The sequence below is a fragment of the Dendropsophus ebraccatus genome, chromosome 5, assembly GCF_027789765.1.
Source record: "Dendropsophus ebraccatus isolate aDenEbr1 chromosome 5, aDenEbr1.pat, whole genome shotgun sequence".
NCBI lineage: Eukaryota > Metazoa > Chordata > Amphibia > Anura > Hylidae > Dendropsophus > Dendropsophus ebraccatus.
The window spans coordinates 146,876,099-146,891,008 of record NC_091458.1 but is presented as its reverse complement, the minus strand read 5'-3'; the positions used below and the strand labels follow the sequence as shown (position 1 = coordinate 146,891,008).

Below are 14,910 nucleotides of genomic sequence, written 5' to 3'. Positions count from 1 at the left end.
TATGGTATCTCCTTTTCTCGCAACAAGTCTAACAGGGGTTTCAGCGCCTTCCTCTGGAGCAATGTGTTACGGGAAAGATCTTGAAGCAACGTGAGAGAAATGTTCTCATAGACGACGGAATCTTGATTGCGTACAGTACGCATTATTTCCTCTTTAATTCTATAGTGATGGAGCCTACAAATGACGTCCCGAGGTCTATCCGGATCTTGGCTAACTGGCCCCAAGGTTCTATGTGCACGGTCTATTTCCAGGTCATCTGAGATGGGGTGCTGCAGGATCTTACTAAAGATAGCTTGAAGAGTGAGCACCAGGTCAGATGCTTTTATTGCTTCAGGCAATCCCCGTACCCTGACATTATTGCGTCTGCTGCGATTTTCCGCGTCATCCTGCATGCGGTACAAGTGTTGAATATGTTGGTCATGCATGTCGCACCGAGCTTGCACTTCGGAAACCTGAGCAGAAAGAGAGTCCTGAGCAGAAGCTATATCATCAACCTTAGCATCTAGCGCCTGCACAGAGGCTTTGACTGCAGAAATCTCCTGTCTATAGGCTGCCTCCAATCTTTCCACAAACTTTTCCATCTCATTTCTCGTGGGCAGTTGTTTAACATGTTCTTTCCAGTCCCACTCCCCAGTATCATTATGTGTGACAGTGGTAGTAGCAGTCCCTGAGGAGGATGCAGTGAAAGGAGCAGCAGCCGGGTTCAGGGGAGGTCCACTAGGGGGAGCCTGTTTAGGGCCGCCATTTTGTGCCTTATAAGAGGGCCCTCTACTAGCCATTTCCTGGGTATTTGTGGCCCCTACAATATGATGTGGCGCAGGAGGAGGGAGAGAGGGCCAGTCCTCAGAGTCCAGCAAGCCGCCTGTGTGTGTAAGGGAGCTGTGAGGGGGATGCTGCACAGAGGCAGGGAGGCCGGTCCTGTGCTGCAAGATGGCGCCGGCTCACCCACAGCGCCGGGAAGAGGAGACACACACGCTCCCTCTGGAGGAGTAGAGGGGTCCCCAAGGGGAAGCGGAGGTGCCGGGGAGACAAGCGGGGCCACCCGGTGAGTCAGGGATGGAATGTCTGACTCACCCTCCGACTCCGCAGCCACGGGCTCTCTCACAGCCGGGCACAAAGATGGCGGCGACACGTGGGCTGCAAGCAGGAGCGGAGGCCTCCGGAGGTCGCGGCAAATCTGCGGGGATGATGTCCGCGGTACAGGTGAGGAAGGGGATGCCAGCTGAGCAGGTAACCGGGCGGTCAGGGAGTCCGGGCGGGTCTCGTTGCTGCCTAAGATCCGGGCCGAAGATGGCGGCCGCACTGCAGAGGGGATCCTGCTGGGAGTCAGGCTGGTAACAAATTCGTCTAAGTTGCCCTGGCGGGTCCCAGAACGGAGCACTCGGGTCTGCCGGGTCGTCCCCCTTGTTTTAGGGCGCATATGGCCGGCAAAGGCAGGTGAGAGGAGGGTGAGAAGCTAATGAAATTCCCCTAAGGCTAGAGCTCTAAAGATGTGCGTCTTCACACAGCCATTGCCAGGACACGCCCCCCTTTTAACCTGATTTAAAAGCTATGAAATGATTTTCACTTAATAAATTCGATAAGCTAGAAAATTGAAGTTGCTTTCATGTGTCTTGCTGTCACATTAAATTTTTGATTAGGCAGCACCCAGGTACAGTATATCTGAGGAGACTAATTTAAGGTATCACCCTAACAGGGGTGACGTCACACATCTTGATATTCACAGAAAACCAGGATACAAGGGATTATAGGAGTAATAATCCTTTGTATCCTGGTCTATTCTGTGAAAAAAGAACAATTTTGCATCACCGTTGTTATTTTTTCCAGATTCGTAAAAAACTTTCTCAAAGTTCGGTTCGGTACCGAACCAAACTTTTTGCAAAGTTCGTAACGAATCCGGTTCGTTTCGTTTTGCTCATCCCTAATATATATATATATATATATATATATATATATATATATATATATATATAATACTGCTACACAAGGAAATGAATGATAGTTTACACTATACCCCCTCACTTTTTTTTTCTAGTATATCCAGTGTAACCATAACTATTTATAATATAGTGCCACTTTAATGAAATATAATGAACTTTGCCCCCCTTAATGAGGTATACTGCACTGTGCACCCCCCCTCAGTGAAATATAATGCACTGTGCCTCCCCTCAATGAGGTATAACGCACTGTGTTCCCCTTTAATGAATTATAATGCACTGTACCTCCCCTTAATGAGGTATAATGCATTGTGCCCCCTTAATGAAATATAATGTACTGTGCCTCCCATTTATGTGGTATAATGCAGTGTGCCCTCTTTAAAGGAATGAATCAGCACATCTGTGCTGACTGAGCTCCCAAAACAGTTGCACGCACCTTGCAGCTGGCTCTATGGTGGTGTTGGGGGATCTGGGCTCTGTGGGTTTCATGAGCGGTAAAATACATTTTAATCCCGTGCCTGCAGCTGTTCTGGGAGGCCAATCAGCACTAATGTACACTAATACACCCTACCTTTCCCCCAGGAAATCTGCAGCTAAGTGTTTGGCTGCATGAGAGACATTGTATCCCTTACGGTTTCATATATATATATATATAGGCTCTGATAACCTGTTTTAAATTTTTGGTGTGCACCCTATGTCCTTTTTTTTTATTTTGCAAAAAGTGCATTAAATACAATATAAAAAAACATGATTAGGCTATGTTCACACAACGTCAAAGAGAAAAGTCGTCCACTGCTTCTATTTAAAAAAAAAGTCTGTTATTGCTGCGATTTAAAGAAGAAGTCCGGTGAAAATTTTTATTAAAGTATAGTATTGCCCCCCAAAAGTTATACGAATCCCCAATATACTCTTATTACTGGAAATGCACATAAAGTGCTTTTTTCCTTGAACTTACTACTGCATCAAGGCTTCACTTCCTGGATAACATGCTGATGTCACTTCCTGGATAACATGGTGATGTAACGACCCAACTCCCAGAGCTGTGCGGGCTGTGGCTGCTGGAGAGGATGATGGCAGAGGGATGCTCAGTGTCCCTACAGCGCCCTGTGTCCCTCAGTGTCCCCCTGTCATCATCCTCTCCAGCAGCCACAGCCCGCACAGCTCTGGGAGTCTGGTCATAACATCACCATTTTATCCAGGAAGTGACATCACCATGTTATCCAGGAAGTGACCTCACCATGTTATCCAGGAAGTGACTTCACCATGTTATCCAGGAAGTTACATCACCATGTTATCCAGGAAGTGAAGCCTTGATGGGGGAGATTTATCGCACATGGTGTAAAGTGAAATTGGCTCAGTTGCCGCTAGAATCAGATTCCACTTATCATTCCTCAAAGACTCTTTGGTAAATGAAAGGTGGAATCTGATTGGTTGCTAGGGGCAACTGAGCCAGTTTCACTTTACACCATGGTTGATAAATCTCCCCCTATGTTCACACAACATTGTTTTTAAGTGAAATAGAATCAGCGTCAGTTCTTTACTGCAATCAATGCAATCCCGCCCGCTGTGTTCACACAGCGTTAAAATAATGTACATGCCTATTTTTTCCTGTCCACCAGTGGCCGTACTTTACATTGGAGTGAATGGCTAATTGTCAGTTGTTAAAAGAAGAACGTTCCTGCAGCCAAAACAGAGGTATGCAAGTGGCATGCTATGCAAGGGACGCTGTTAAATGTAGTCTGAACATAGACAAACGGTACATTTGCACATTTGTTTTTATGCTGTGAAAAAGTTGAAAGGCGTTGCATCCTGTGTGTTTATGTATGGACATTTTTTACCTGTGGATGTTAAATAAAAGTTGGAATTTATGGGTCAAGTTTTCTGCAACAAAGTTCTGTTTTGGGTCCATTGTATGAGCTTGGTGAGTCCCTGGGAGCCTGCATGCTGACTGATCATGTACACTGGAGATATTGGGGGAGATTTATCAAACATGGTGTAAAGTGAAACTGTCTCAGTTGCCCCTAGCAACCAATCAGATTCCACCTTTTATTCCTCACAGATTCTTTGGAAAATGAAAGGTGGAATCTGATTGGTTGCTAGGGGCAACTACGCCAGTTTCACTTTACACCATGTTTAATAAATCTCCTCCTTTGGGTGTAAATTATAAGTAAACATTAAGATGGTTGAGCGGTACTTGTTGTATTATACACTGTGCTCCACACCCCCTTAATGAGATATACAGTGGTGCCTTGGATTACAAGCATAATCCGTTCCGGGATGGCGCTTGTAATCCAAATCCACTCTTAAAGCAAAGCAAATTTTCCCATAAGAAATCATAGAAATGCAGACAATTGGTTCCACCCCCCAAAAAATTTAATATTCTGAATAACATGTAAAACAAATGAAACAAACATTCAGAAACAGCAGAATATGTGATATTATAAGTTACTGCGCAATAATGGAGAGGATGGGAAACACAAGGGCTGACAGAGACTGCAGGGAGCAGGAAGGAATGAGCAGGGGGCACAGTATAGCAGCACTCTGGGGAGAGAGGGGTTACAGCTATGGAGAGATTACCTCCATAGTCCTGTCCCCTGATGTGAGCCCCAGCCTGAAGTGGATCTGCTATGATTTGGAAGGTGAGGGAGACTTCCTGGGTCAGAGTACAGGGCTGTAGACCCCACTATGCAGGCCATGTCCCTCCCCCATTCGCGCTCCCACCCAGTACAGGAAGCTCTTAAACCAAAGCAATGCTCTTAAACCAAGTCACAATTTTGAAAAACTGTGAGCTCTAAAACCAAAATGCTCTTAAACCAAGTTACTCTTAAACCAAGGTACCACTGTAATTCATTTTGCCCCTTTAATGAAGAGTAAACCACTGTGGCCCTTCCCATAGAGGTATAATGCACTGTACCCCCCCTCCCCCGCCCCCTGAATGCATAATGTACCCCACCTATGACAGCTACTGACAAAGGTTGTATCAGCCTTGCCCTGATGTATGTATTAGAGATGACCGAACATCGCTTATTTTCAGGTTCGTACGAACTCGAACCATCGGTATTTGACTCCCGCAGTCTTCCCGTTGCGTGGGGAAGGTGGAGACAGCCCAAGTCGGGCTTGGAAAACAGGAATACAGCCTGGGCCATAGGTTGTATTCCTGTTTTCCAGGCAGGACTCGGGCTGTCTCCACCTTCCCCACAGAACGGAAAGACTGCGGGAGTCAAATACCGATGGTTCGAGTTCGTACGAACCTGAACATCAGCGCTATTCGATCAACTCTAGTATGTATCAGCCTTGCTCTGAGGTGGTATCAGTCTTGCCCTAAGGGAAGCTGTCCCCCTCCCCCCCCCCCCCAACCTTTTATACAACATATCTTTATATATGATATAACCTCTGCCATTGGTCCTCTGACATAAATGCCCCCTTGAACACTTCATGAATACTTAGCTCCACGACACAGGTAAGAGAATTCATAGCACATGCATCCAAACCCAAACTTAGAAGACAATGGACACAACATGAATGGGGTATGCATGCTTGTGGACTTTCTGCCGTGATCGCATTCCCTGTCCACAAAAATGTAATGGAACATTGTTAGGCTAGGTTCACACTGCGTTTTCAGCATCCGTTTAACGCATCCGTTTTTTGCAAAAAACGCATGAAAAACGGATTGCAAAAACGGATTCATTTGTGTGCATCCGTTTTTCCATTGACTTCCATTATAAAAAAAACGGATCCGTTTTTTTTGGCGGACCAAAACGGACCAAAAAACGTTGCTGACCCTATTTTTCTGGACGTTAAAAAAAACGGATCCGTTAAACGGATGCTGAAAACGCAGTGTGAACCTAGCCTTATACAGCGTTAGAAAAACATGGCCACTTTCTTCCAGAGACAGCACCAATCTTGTCTTTAGGTCAGGTGTGGTTTGCAATTAAAGGGGTTATCCAGCACTACAAAAACATGGCCACTTTTGCCCCACTCTTGTCTCCAGTTCAGGTGCAGTTTGCAATTAAGCTCCATTTACTTCAAGGGAACTGAGATTCAAACCCCACCCAAACTGGAGACAAGAGTGGGGCAAAAGTGGTCATGTTTTTGAAGCGCATGATAACCCCTTTAAGTTCCATTTGCTTCAATAGAACCGAATTGCAAAACCTGCGCCCAACCTGAAGACAAGAGTGGTGCTGTCTCTGAAAGAAAGTAGCCATGTTTTTCTATCCCTGTATAACCCCTTTAAGAGATAACTGAAATTAGAGATAACTGCATAGGAGGAGCCTCTCCACCGCTCTATGTATACAGCAGAATATCTCTAAATAAGCAGGACACATATAGGCTTTTTCTTTTGTATGGGAAATAAATACAAATTTGTACAAACGTGCCCATACATATGAGTTATATAGTATTATAATTATTGTAAGTATATACACCTAGAAGGATCTCATCTCATCATAACAGGCTTTATCCATGCCTGGAAATGAAGAAGTACAGAAGAGAAAATAATAATGGGAAATTAATATGTGTGTCACATTGAAATATGCAATATTAGCTAACTATTATTTACTTATCAATTACGTTTCAATGAGCCATATTGGCTCAATGTAATTTCCTATGCATATTGCAGTAAGCCATACTGGCCATATCAATAGATTGGATTACTAGATAGCTAAAGTGACAAAACTTTATATGGCTATGTTCACATAACGTATGTTTTGTAAAAACGGCCGTGATTTATACAAAACACACGTTCTATTGGAATGAATGGAATCCTGGCCGGAGCAATTACATATAGTATACGCACCGGCCAGGATTCCATCTGGCCGCACTGAAAACTGACATGTCAGTAGATAGATAGGAGATACATAGATAATAGATAGATAGGAGATAGATAGATAGATAATTGATAAATGATAGATAGATAGATAGATAGATAATTGATCAATGATAGATAGATAGATAGATAGATAGATAGATAGATAGATAGAAGATAGATAGATAATTGATAAATGATAGATAGATAGATAGATAGATAGATAGATAGATAGATAGATAGATAGGAGATAGATAGATAATTGATAAATGATAGATAGATAGATAGATAGATAGATAGATAGATAGATAGATAATAGATAGATAGGAGGGTATCTGGCTATTCAATGTTTGGCGACTTGCAACTGAGGCTCCATGGACCCCTTCTTTGCATAGATAGATAGATAGATAGATAGAGAGCAGAAATTTAGATAAAAGTACCATGTAAGGAAAATTAAATTTGGGAATATATGCAAATATTTGCGGTATATTCTATTTCCCGATGATTTCTGAGTGTTTATATTGTGAAAAAAATGCTCTGCAGTGTTGAAATGTGAATTTCTGATGCCAAGCTGCTATTTTCTGTGTGACCTTGCTGGCATATGTTAATTTGCAGTAAAAGATGTTAGAGTTGCCAAATGTGATTTCAGTGCAAACTACATATTTTACATTGTCTTTATGTTATGTGTATTTGGCTAGAGCTTCTGTCCAATTAGGCAGCACGGCAGCAGAGAATTCTGGCCTTGTGTACTGTGCTGCTTCCCAGAGGTAGCACTGGCTAGCATGGGTACAAACATATTGGTGCATGTCTGGCTTTGTGAATGTGGGCCACAGGTTTACATAAAATACACAGGGTCCCAGCCTAAATGGTGTATAGTGCTAGTCATTGACAAAACTGGTGACACTGTTAGACAATTGTTAAATGGGCAAATCAACTGTTGCCAGAAAATTATATAGATTTGCAATTTACTTCTTAAAATCTCAAATCTTTTAGTACTTATCAGCTGCTGTATGTCCTGTAGGAAGTGGTATATTCTTTACAGTCTGACGCAGTGCTCTCTGCTGCCACCTCTGTCCATGTCAGGAACTGTCCAGAGCAGGAGAGGTTTTCTATGGGGATTTGCTGCTGCTCTGGACAGTTCCTGACGTGGACAGAGGTGGCAGCAGAGAGCACTGTGTCATAATGGACATACAGGACATACAGCAGCAGATAAGTACTGGAAGAATTGATATTTTTAAATAAAAGTAAATGACAGATCTTTATAACTTTCCAACAGCAGATGATTTGAAGAAAACAAAAATCACTGGAGACACTTGGAGGGACATTTACTAAGGAGTCTAATGTGTGCAACTCTTCTAATGAAGATTGGTGTGTATTTTGTTCTAATATCTTGTGACTGATTTATTAAATTGTAGCACTGCCATAGTGAATGTATCTAAGTAAAAAGTCGCAAAAGAAAAGTGGCAGAAAAAGTTGCAGAAAAGCAAAAATTGCGCAGGCATATTCACCGGGTACTAACCAGACGTCGGTCTGCACTTGTTAATGCGACTAAGGGTCCTATTCCACGGGCCGAGCAGGGCCCGATCAACGATGTAAACGAGCGGCGATCTGCTAGATCGCCGCTCGTTTACTGGGCCTATTCCACGGCCCGATGATTGTTGAGCGAGGGCTGCAGGGACATCATTACCAATGTCCTTGCAGCCCTTGCAGTATCATACATTACCTATCAGGTCTTCTCGGCGCTGTCTTCATCCCCGAGTCCCGCGCGCTCTATCCTCAGAATGGGCCATTCTGAAGATAGAGCGCGCAGGACCCGGGGATGAAGACAGCGCGGAGAAGACCTGACAGGTAATGTATGCTGCGCTTCTCAAATCATCGGTCGCCCGCCGCGCACCGCTATTCAACCGTAGCGATGCGCGGTGGGGGAACGATGATTTTAGGTCTGGCCCTAAATGAACGATCAGCCGATGACTCGGCTCGGCTGATCGTTCTCTCTATTTCACCAAAGGATAATCGGTCGAATCGGGCCAAATGGGGCCGATCCGGCCGATTTTCGTTACTGTGGAATAGGGCCCTAAAAAGTCGCAAACGATAAATTGGCCGCTAATCCCCAATTATGCAAACTTTTTGGTGATTACTCAAAACAGGCAGAATAAAAAGAAAGCTGCATCTGCATCACCCGTCGAAAACTGCTTCATAAATAGAACTGAGACCAAAAATGGGTGAAAAATACAATTATTCACCTAAAAATAGACGCAAAACCTTAATAAATTTCCCCCTAACTACCTTAACATACATCTAACTGTGCTTCCAGAACATGGAAAAACATGTTTATTCTCCAGTGTCAAAGTGTCAAAAAGGCTTTCCTAAGCTCCCGAATTGCTGCAAGCTGAAATACCATGGGGGAGATTTATCAACCATGGTGTAAAGTGAAACTGGCTCAGTTGCCCCTAGCAACCAATCAGATTCCACCTTTCATTCCTCACAGACTCTTTGGAAAATGAAAGGTGGAATCTGATTGGTTGCTAGGGGCTGATAGGTTGCTGATTGGTTGCTAGAGTCAGTTTCGCTTTACACCATGTTTGATAAATCTCTCCCTATGTGTATACGCGCCATCCGGGATTTCATTCATTCAAATACAACATATGTTTTGTATATATCACGGGCGTTGTTGCAAATTGCAACAACGGCCGTGATTTATGCAAAACATACGTTGTGTGAACATGGCCTTATTCTGACTGAGGCTACAATCCCATATTTTTATAAATTTGGTTGTTTTAACGTACATACTCACAATATGAAACATCTTCCCTGAAGGTGGGTACAATAGAAAAGCATTATGGAAAAGTTCAAGGTCAAAGTAACTTTTCGACTTTTCACAGATGAAAGGAGAACTCGTGTGTCTGTAATCAGCCAGGCCTGGGCTCCTCGCAGAAGTTTGGAGTGTGACAGTGAGAAACGTTAATGAGTTTGGAGGAACATCAGGATTCTTCACGGAAGCTTAGTCTATCAGACGCTGCGGACGCCTTTGTAGTGTCACAATGCGCGCATTGCAGACAATTACAACATGGATATTAGATGAACAGACAATATCTAAGGCTGCATAAAATAGGTCTGCTACATTAACATTTAGTTTGGGTTCTATTCCCTGTATTTCTATATAACTTTTTCCCAAGACCCAGTGAACCATGTAAGATTGAAAATGGACATAAAGTAAGAAGTTCTATATTCAGGCAGCATGTACTTTCTTCCAAGTAAAACTTATATACATTTAGGCTATGTTCACACAACGTAAGTTCAGTAGTAATCGCCGGCTGTTGTTGCAGGTGCAGTGTAAAATACGTAATAACGAAATTTAACGATAACGACAAATCGGTAGAAGAGAGATAACAGGTATAATCCCACACACTTACAGTATACAGCCGTATATCGGATATATAATTGGTTTTACAACAATAAAATTATAGGGCTCTTTAACGCCTTTAAAGGATACAGACTGCACAAATCAGTAGTAGCAAAATACCAGGTATTATCCCACACTCACAGTATACAGCCGTATACCGGATATATAATTGTTTTTACAACAATAAAATTAAAGGGCTGGTCAACGCCTTTACAGGATGCAGACTGCGCAAATCAGTAGTAGCAAGATAACAGGTATTATTCCACACTGGCAGTATACGGCTGGGTTCACACTATGTATATTTCAGGCAGTATTTGGTCCTCATGTCAGGTCCTCATAGCAACCAAAACCAGGAGTGGATTGAAAACACAGAAAGGATATGTTCACACAATGTTGAAATTGAGTGGATGGCCGCCATATAACAGTAAATAACGGCCATTATTTCAATACCACAGCCGTTGTTTTAAAATAACAGCAAATATTTGCCATTAAATGATGGCCATCCACTCAATTACAACATTATGTAAACAGAGCCTTTCTGTGTTTTCAATCCACTCCTGGTTTTGGTTGCTATACAGCCTCACAAATACAGCCTCAAATATACATAGTGTGAACCCAGCCTACAGCTGTATACCGGATAAATATATATTTTTTTTACAACAGTAAAATTAAAAGGCTCTTCAACACCTTTACAGGACGCAGACTGCGCAAATCAGTAGTAGCAAGATAACAGCTATTTTCCCACACTCAGCCGTATACACTATCAGTAGACGTCTGAACACACTGCCTGTCTTACAACAGCCTCTAAATATAAGGTTTTTATACTTTTAGCCCGAATAGTGTACTATTTGATCGAATACTATTCGCTCATCACTAGTGATTGCTACTGAACCCACATTGTTCTGCAGGCTAAGGGAATCCCGGCCGGAGTGTATACTTGAGATTTTTCACTTGCAAAACTTTATATCTTTCTGACACCAGCTCATTTAGAAAAAAAACATAAAAATCGTTGGAGTTCCCCTTTAAATACAATGTAAAGCTAAAAGCAATGAAAGCAATAAAAGGTATTTTTCCTCATATTCTCCTATACTTTAGAGCCCCATTGTCTCCTGTGGAGCTCCGTCTAAGCCACAAGGTTAAACATCTAAATTCCAGTGGGCCATGGTCACCTCGAGAGAGAGGAAACATTCCATTCCATTCAATTTACATGTAATAATACTGTAAAGAAAATGCAGGATATAGGGCACAAACAATGTGTTGTTACCAATAATAGGCTGAGAGTAATTGGACTTCAGTACGCTCACCTTGGGTGGTTATGCTCCGTGCACAACAAAGATAGAGAGCCTTTACATTGGGATCAGCTGCTACTCCCACAGATGCCAATATCCAAGTTTTGAATAAGTGTTTTAATCAAACAGCAGAGGGACGGCATGGTAGACATCAATGCATTACCCAGTGGTCTGCCTTAAGACAAGACATTGAATATGTTAGATGTAGATTAATACAAGGTCATTAGCACAAGGACAACAAACTCTGGGAATTTGTATCACTTACTCAGTTCTATAAATAAATGCCTGAAGCCAACCACGTACAGTTTTTTTTCCTCCAGGGACGCTTCTTTGATGCCAATTTATATTGTTTGCTTTAGATTCAGTGCTGAGACCCGCTGTGATCAGGAGATATAGCTGGGGAGAGAGCACAGCAGCACTACGGCCAACACGGCATTTGCTACAGGTTCTCTTTAATCCTTCTACTCAGATTTTCATTAGTTCATTCGCAGAGCTTGTGTTTAAATGTTCTTGTCAGTTCTAACAGCTGGCATTATCAGTGTATGGAGAGGGCTCAGTCCATTGCCTATTCTATACTTTCCCTTCATATTGCTGATCAACTGCATGTGCACCTTCAGGCTGGGTTCACACTATGTATATTTCAGTCAGTATTGTGGTCCTCATATTGCATTCAAAACCAGGATTGGATTAAAGGAGAAGTCCGACCAAAATTTATTTTTTATATGTTATTACTTATGGAAAGTTATACAATTTTCTAATGTACATTAATTATGGGAAATGCTCATATACTGCTATTTCCCTTAATTTAGTGTATCAGGAAGTGTTAGAATTCTCTCAGAAGCAGTGACGTCACGACGAACGGTGTAATTCCTATGGAGTGTCCAGCAGGGGGCGCTCTCTATATATAAGTCAATGAGTACCATTGACTTCTATATATAGTGCGCCCCTGCTGGACACTCCATTGGAATTACAATGGATGTGTGTATGTAATGTAATGTAATGTACTTTGCGATTGAATACATTTATGGAATACTTTGGGGAGCAAGTGTCCTTGCTCCCTAAACTATCCCATAAATGTAATCAATAAATACATTTGCTAGGCACCGAGCAGGGAGGGAGAGAGGTGCCATCTACCTCCCCCCTCCTTGCTCGGTGCTGGGAAAATATACAAAGTACTACTCCCCCATTATCTGCAGATAATGGGGGAGTAGTACCTGTGCTATCTTATCGCCGCCCGCGCCGCCGCTCACACAAGTGCCGCCCGCTCCGCCGCCACTCACATAAGTGCCCGGACTATTGGTACCACCACCCACAGAAAGGGGAAAATGACCCAAGGTGTGTAATGGAGGTGTATAGGTGCTGATGCTTATACAACGATGACCGAGTCCCAGTAGAATAAATATAACATATTACTGAACATTTTCTTGGAACTACAAAACACTATGGCAGTAAATAGCTTCTCTTAATACAGACTTGTGTTTCACCGACCCTGTGCTGGGAGATACTTGTAAGTGCTGACAGAAGAGGTAGATGTACTGGTACTTGTAGAGTTTAGAGTTGAGTAATAAAGAGAAGAGACGAGGGTTTTGTCAAGGGAGTCCCAACCTAATGTAGTACTTGTGCTCTGCCGGAACTTTAGAGAGAAGAATATTTGAGAGATACTTGAGGGGGAGAGAAATGCCTGTGTTTATACTGTGTTGTCTGACCACCTTCTGCTCTACAGTGTCGAGGTACTTGTCCTACTAGGGTGACACAAGCCCCAGTTGTGGTTACCTGAACAAAGCTAAGTGTCTAAAATTTTTCGGTTTCACCTGTGCTGCGAGATAGAGTACATACAGTCATATGAAAAAGTTTGGGCACCCCTATTAATCTTAATCATTTTTAGTTATAAAAATGTGGGTTTTTGCAACAGCTATTTCAGTTTGATATATCTAAAAACTAATGGACACAGTAATATGTTAGGATTGAAATGAGGTTTATTGTACTAACAGAAAATGTACAATATGCATTCAAACAAAATTTGACAGGTGCAAAAGTATGGGTCCCCTTATCATTTTCTTGATTTGAATACTCCTAACTACTTTTTACTGACTTACTGAAGCACTAAATTGGTTTGGTAACCTCATTGAGCTATAAACTTCATAGCCAATCATGAGAACAGGTATTTAAGGTGGCCACTTGCACGTTGTTCTCCTATTTGAATCTTCTCTGAAGAGTCACATCATGGGCTCCTCAAAACAACTCTCAAAGTATCTGAAAACAAAGATTGTTCAACATAGTTGTTCAGGGAAAGGATACAAAAAGTTGTCTCAAAGATTTAACCTGTCAGTTTCCACTGTGAGGAACATAGTAAGGAAAAGGGAAGACCACAGGGACAGTTCTTGTTAAGCCCAGAAGTGGCAGGCCAAGAAAAATATCAGAAAGGCAGAGAAGAAGAATGGTTAGAACAGTCAAGGACAATCCACAGACCACCTCCAAAGACCTGCAGCATCATTCTGCTGCAGATGGTGTCACTGTACATCGGTCAACAATACAGCACACTTTGCACAGGAAGAAGCTGTATGGGAGAGTGATGCGAAAGAAGCGGTTTCTGCAAGCACGCCACATACAGAGTCACCTGAGGGATGCAAGCACGCCACATACAGAGTCACCTGAGGGATGCAAGCACGCCACATACAGAGTCACCTGAGGGATGCAAGCACGCCACATACAGAGTCACCTGAGGGATGCAAAAGCACATTTGGACAAGCCAGATTTATTTTGGAAGAAGGTCCTGTGAACTGATGAAACAAAGATTGAGTTGTTTGGTCATACAAAAAGGCCTTATGCAATGGGTCAAAAAAACCCACAACATTCTAAGAAAAACACTTGCTACCCACGGTAAAATTTGGTGGAGGTTCCATCATGCTTTGGTGCTGAGTGGCCAATGCCGGCACAGGGAATCTTGTTAAAGTTGAGGTTTGCATGGATTCCACTCAGTATCAGCAGATTCTTGAGAATAATGTTCGAGAATCAGTGACAAAGGTGAAGTTACGGAGGGGGATGGATATTTCAGCAAGACAATGATCCAAAACACCGCTCCAAATCTACTCAGGCATTCCTGCAGAGGAACAATTACAATGTTCTGGAATGGCCATCCCAGTCCTCAGAGCTGAAGATCATTGAACATCTGTGGGATGATTTGAAGCGGGCTGTCCATGCTCGGTGACCATCAAACTTAACTGAACTGGAATTGTTTTGTTAAGAGGAATGGTCAAAAATACCTTTATCCAGGATCCAGGAACTCATTCAAACCTACAGGAAGCGACTAGAGGCTGTGATTTTTGCTAAAAATTTTCTGTTGAGGTGCCCATACTTTTGCACCTGTCAAATTTTGTTTGAATGCATATTGCACATTTTCTGTTAGTACAATAAACCTCATTTCAATCCTGAAATATTACTGTGTCCATCAGTTATTAGATATATCAAACTGAAATA

General features: G+C 42.6%; 1 protein-coding gene across 4 annotated transcripts in view; it reads right to left on the bottom strand.

The window, feature by feature from the left end:
- Positions 1 to 11,602, bottom strand: part of LAPTM5 (lysosomal protein transmembrane 5) — a 136,839-nt gene extending 125,237 nt beyond the window's left edge. For 3 of the 4 annotated variants that reach the window (XM_069972610.1, XM_069972608.1, XM_069972609.1), the window contains exon 1: positions 11,449 to 11,602. The gene's annotated coding sequence lies outside the window, so the exon portion shown is untranslated. The remainder of the gene's footprint in view (positions 1 to 11,448) is intronic. The other variant, XM_069972611.1, reaches the window with a different exon arrangement.
- Positions 11,603 to 14,910: the final 3,308 nt, after the last annotated feature.